This window comes from Apodemus sylvaticus, chromosome 6 (genome assembly GCF_947179515.1).
Source record: "Apodemus sylvaticus chromosome 6, mApoSyl1.1, whole genome shotgun sequence".
Classification (NCBI taxonomy): Eukaryota; Metazoa; Chordata; class Mammalia; order Rodentia; family Muridae; genus Apodemus; species Apodemus sylvaticus.
The window spans coordinates 25,622,420-25,628,687 of record NC_067477.1 but is presented as its reverse complement, the minus strand read 5'-3'; the positions used below and the strand labels follow the sequence as shown (position 1 = coordinate 25,628,687).

Here is a 6,268-nt window from a genome sequence, read left to right as displayed (position 1 = left end):
ATTTTCTTTAAGAAATCTTTATATTATAAGTATTCTTCATAAATTAATCAAACAATTGCACACAAACATTCAGGTAAAATGGATTAGTTGATTTTACATAATATTTATAATCTCGATATAAATTCTGACATATAATATTCACTGACTTAGCATCAAATACATAAAAAGGGTTCAATATTCACATGCTCAACAAGTATCAGATTCTGTTTTATATTATATGTTAGAAATAATGTGTTTATTCTTCAGAGAGAACATTTTCATCTAACCGAGAAGGTAGAATGTTACATCATCTTTCTGTTTCTAAAGGGCTCAGGTATTATGACATCACAGAAGAAAATACCATCCATATGCCCCACACAGGCAAACATGGTGCTGGAGAAGTAGCTGAGAGTTCTACATCTGAATCTTTAGGCATTGGAAATGGAGAGAGAGAGAGGAGAGAGAGACAGAGAGACAGAGAGACAGAGAGACAGAGAGACAGAGACAGAGGGACTTAGCATGGATTTTGCTTTTGGGGGTGTATATAAATGTGCTGTTTTATTACAAAGAATCTTGCAAAATGGAATATCTCAAAAAGAAAGCTAGGCTAACAACCTCCACCTACAAAATTGGGGGAAGACAGGGCAATGCAATTTGTTTCTGCTTGCCCAGGCTGGTGGGAAGGTATAAACAGAACCGATCTAAAAATGTCTGATATTACCCAAGCCTGAAAAGGGGCCCAGAAAACCCAGTCAGCCCTACTAAAATAATAATAAGGGCCATTTAACAGCGCTCCTAAGCAGGCACTTGGCAGTTCAGGATTTTGTCTTCTGGTTGTGTTCAGACTCTACATGGATCAAAACTAAGGGATAAGATGGACAAAGTAGCTCTGAGAAAAAGTCTCCCAGTACTACTGCCTTTTGCTCTGTGGTTTCTATCTAGTCCCTGGGGGCTTTATACTTAATATATTTTATATAAATACACAGAGGGATAGAAAATATAAAATCTGAAAAACTGAGGGAAAGTGAGGAACTTAGGGAGAAGACTGATTTGCAGACATTGCTGAGGTGACCTCTTCTATGACCTCTTTGGTGTCTGGATCCCCCCCACCTTGGTTTTCTCATCTTCTGTGTTTTCATTTCTTTTATTCCTCTTCAGGATCTTTCTCTTTCTCATCCTCTGTTTTGACTCTTTTAGCCTTTTCAAAGTTAAAAGAGTTCTTGCGAACACCTTCTCCCTCCTCATCTAAATCTGAGAATTCTTCTTCCTCCCAGGGAATGCGTTTGTCAGAGGCACAGATGGGGATTCATTTGCCAGGGTCTTTCTCATTCTCATCACCACTCTCTTCTGGGTTGGCATCCTCACGTATGGCCTGCATTTGGACTCCAAGGACATGGGGAAACATTCTCAAGTTCTCAAAGAGATGCTGCTTGATGTTTTCCAGGCATTCATTAGTGTTCTGGATAGACATATTGGAAGGCCTGATGTGAAGCTTGAAATCTGGTCCAAAGACATTGAAGTAGTCATTGTATGTCAGCTCATTAGGGATCTCTGTGTCCAGGACCACAGCTGTTTCGTAAGTTTAGCACCAAGCGACATCATGGATGGATGGTATAGCAACCTCCTCCGAGCATTTGCATAGGCAAGTTGAAACTCTTCACAAATTCCACACACTTGGCATGCCGTTTGATGGTCAGATTGAAGAAACCCAATGGAACCCCACACAGGGAATCTGAGCCACACTGTATATCCACTGCACTAGACTGGAACATCTTCATTACTTTGGACATGACTGGCTTGAAGATGGCATCATAAGACTCATCATCCATGATGTCTTGCAGTGGGTAGTTAACGGCTTAGTATTTGCCTTTGCCAGCCCCATTATCCTGTAGGTCCCCAGTTCCTGAGAAGTACTCTCCATATTTATGAAATGACACAGCCATGATGCAGTCTGTAGTATAGAAGGCCTCTTCCACACCATCGCTATGGTGAGGACCAATATCAATATACAGCACCTTCTGGTGATACTTTAGCAGTTCCAGGACAATATTATCTTTGGTGTAACAGAAGCCAGATGCTTCAGATTTATTTGCATGGTGCAGGCCCCCAGCCAAACTCACATTGGTATCTATCTGCTGCTTATTAAGTTTTACAGTACTTGCAACAGAACCACTCGTGGACAACTGACAGAACTCAAACAAGCCATCAAATATTGGATAGTCCTCACCAATATTGAATCTCTGCATCTGCTTGCTGTATTTAGACATATTATCTGGTCAAACAGAACTCAAACAATTAAAGTAGCCATCACTGTAATACTTGGTCATCTCCTCAGCATTGGCTTTGTGAGCACGATAGATTTCCATTTTTCAGTAGAGACCATAGTTGAGCAGAAAATTGTGAGTCATGCAGATTTGGTGAGATTTCATTCGGTGCCCTTATCCATAAGAGTAGTTTCGATGTCCCTGTCATAGTAGTAACAGACTTTCCCCTAGGTGCTATGAGTCTGCACCATATTGCTCACTGCCCAGCCCATTGATCAGCCTTGGCTTTTGATTTGAAAACTCAAAGCCCACCATCAGTCACACACTTCCTACAATATAGCCACAGCTCCTAATCCTTGTATGTAGTAACACTCTGGTGACTATGCATTCAAATATATAAGCCTATGGGCTATTTTCATTCAAACAACTACCCAAAGTGACTATGTTTTGGTTCACTATTTGACTACATTTCTATGACTTTCAGAAGACATCCTACGCTTTACTTTAATGTTCTTGCTTGTGAAATCCTACAACAATAAGGACTAGTTTCTTTGACTTTAAGCTATATAATCCATCATTTCCACATGAGAAGTGTTGAAACACGATTTGTGACATCTCTGCACTTACAAAAAAGAATAAAAAATAAGCATAGGCAAGTCAGTCCAGGGTAGTGAACATTTGAACTAACTCAGCTGCACAGTCTAAGCAGTACTAGAAGGTTTAGGAATTTGGAACTAAGTATAAGAATAACCAACAAACATCCAGTTTAAAGTCCACTAGGTATACATTTCTTTAGTATTTATAATGCCATGCTTATGGAGAGCAAGAAGCAAGTAAGGATTATCTTCCAGTCTTGCCCATCCTAAAATACTGTATCATCACTCTGATTCTAATCATATCAATGCCCGGATGCTCTGTTTTCAGCAATACACCCTTATCCCTTGCCGCACCCATACATGTGTGCCACACCCATCCATCTTTAATTTTCTCTACTTGAGATACAACTTAGACCATCGTATTTGTGATTTTTTTTCCTCCTAAAATGAAATTGTCTTTCTATATCAGGAGATTGATTTCATATTTTGGGAATTGACAATTATTAGATCTTATCTCTAATGTCTTTAAAAGTCATTACTTGAGAGTTTCATGATTTAATGAGACCCGAATGAATAAGAGGATAAGATTTGCAGCAGGGGAGTAACAAACTCACATTAAGTCAATTGGAAACATCTTAAGAAAATCTAATATATTGTGTTAAAGAAATGAGTTTATCAAGGAAAACAAGTGGAGAGATTAGAAGTGGGTATGCAAGAAGTCAATATTGCTTTCTTATCGATAAGATTTGCAAGTAAAAAAGATAATATGTGAAACTAGTTCTGTCTATCTTTAATAAATGGTGATTTGTGAATTCATTAAGTAGTAGAGAATGAAAATGTAAGTCATGGGGTGGGAAGGGTGGTTCAGACATCTTGCTGTTTATTAGTTGACTTTGGTGTGTCTATAGCCTTGGACTTCATCCTAAAACAACACAGCTCCTACATCCAGAATAATTAGAACTTGGAAAATTGTGGGTCATTATTTAGAGTGCAATTATATTGCTATCTATTGGGTCAATATGAGAAATGCTAACCTTTAAATTTACTATGCATAGCACAACTACTTAAAGATTTAGCCCATGTATTGCATCATGAGTGAAAAAATTCTGACCCTCTAGTCTATAGGAATCCATATGTAATGAAAATGTAAAACATTTACTTCATTTGTTGTTTTTCATATGTAAAGATAAACACTAAACAGTTCACCATACAAAATATAAAAATGTTGTTAAAGCTGAGACCTTATTCTTTTCAGGAGTGATGAATTCATGAATTACGATCTCTGAGTGTTTGTGTCGTGGATTATACCTGTGCCTGCATTGCTCTGACACCACGATCAACCTGTTCTCTATTTATTCCCTGCTGATTTTCAAAAAAGCTTTTAAGAGCCAAGTCCAAATCCTGTTTTTCTAAAGGATTTCTAAAGCTGGGTCATACATTTCACCTTTGACTTCTCTTTATTCCTTATCTTCTTATTCCACTTTATGGACTGGATACTTTATTTTTTTATATTGCATGTGACTTGAATCTCACTAGTTTATAATATTTTCAATTTGTTACATATTCTAAAATTGTAATTTCACTCATTTCCTTTTATTTTCTAGAAAAATGTTCATGTCTGTACAAAAAGTAGATGTGTAGTAAATGTGTAAATAATTATATGCCTCTTCCTTAGGCTGAAAAACAGGCAAATGTGTATGACTATTCAAGTGTTTGGTGAGTTTGGTAAAGACTAATTGTCAGAAATAGGCAATTGTGTGATTCTAACATGGCTATAAAATGAATATGGGTTAAATAGTTCTGTTTAATTCAAATAATTGATTGAAAAAACAATGAGGTGTCATGACTCTACTTGGAGAAAAGACTGTTGAAATGGACTGAAAACAACATGGAAGCAGACATTGCTGTGGAGAAAGAAAAGCTTGAACTTGTATAGATAGAATGGATTTGTAGATCTGTAGAGCATCATTTAACTTTGTTTTTAATTCTCAATTTACTGAATTGATAAATATCTTCCAAATAATTCAGACAATCTAAGGAGGCTTATTTAGACAATTCTTAGTTGTCTCTTAAAGCAAATACTTTCAATTATGTTTAGGTAACCTGTCTGGTTAGGATTTCTATTGCTGCAATAAAACACCATTACCTTAAACTAAGTTCAGAAGGAAAGAGTTTATTCAGCTTACACTTTCACATTGATGTTTATCACCACAGGAAGTCAGGAGTGGCGCTTAAACAGGGCAGGATCCTGACAGCAGGAGCTGATGCAGAAGCTTTAGAGCTTACTGGCTTGCTTCACAAGGTTTTATCAGTCTGATTTTTTATAGAACCCAGGAGCTACAGTTCAAGGATGGTACCACCCACCATGGAGTTGGTCCTACTACATTAATTACTACTTGTGAAAATGGCTTACAGCTGGATCTCATTGAAGAATTTCCTCATCTGTGGCTCTTTCCCCTCTGATGACTCTAAATTGTTTCAAGTTGACACAAAAACAGCCAGTATATAACCCTTACATAGTACTCAGATAACACAGTACACACATTCTTTAGATTAAAAAAAAAAAGATACACACCATTGTAGTCTTATTTATGCAACCGTTTCTAGGAGATACTGCTTCCTGATGTTCTGACTTTTAAAATCTCTCCAAGCCTTCTTCTGTAATGTTCTTTGAGCAGAAGATGAGGGGATTATATAGATTTATCTGTTAGGAATGGAGTCCCCAAGAAATCTTATTCTCTACATCGGGACCAGCTGTAGTTTTCTGGAAGGAAAGGGGAGGGGAACCTGAGCTGATTTTACATTAAAAGGTACATTTAAAATTGATAAATGTCTATGAATTTGTTGATTCTTAATTTTTGTTCCTTTATTTCTTTAATATCACTGCAGTTGTATTTAATGAAATAACATTAAATCTGTAATATTAACACTTCGATCCTATTGAGAATGGAATAGTTTCTGTGGTATCTTTCTATGTATATTTGTTGTTGGTTTATAAAAAAAAAGCTCTTGATTTGTTCAAGTTGATTTTGTTTCCTGCAACTCCTCTGAACTTGTTTATCATTCTAGAAATTTTCTGGTAAAATTTTGGGATGTCTATACCAAACCAAATGTACTATCTAAAATCAAATGCTCAGCCATGAAAAAAAACTATAAGTAACACACTGAATAAACAGGTTTTCCATGTATTTATTACATAAAACATAATACATTATGATATATTACAAAATTATACAGAGAGAAAGAGAGATGCTCAATTTAAATGAAAGCAAATAGGTCTATGTGGGATACTTTCGGGTTAGGAAAGGGAGGGGCAAATGATATTATTATGTTATACACTCGAAATTAGAAGAAATAATTTCATACAAATCTGGAAACCAAAGGTGGGGCTATGGCTCTAGTGTTCAGTGTACATACTGTTTTTGCAGA

The 6,268-nt window shown here is 36.5% G+C and overlaps 1 pseudogene; it reads right to left on the bottom strand.

The window, feature by feature from the left end:
- Positions 1-1,056: 1,056 nt before the first annotated feature.
- Positions 1,057-2,494, bottom strand: LOC127687884 (histone deacetylase 1-like; annotated as a pseudogene).
- Between the last annotated feature and the right edge of the window lie 3,774 nt (positions 2,495-6,268).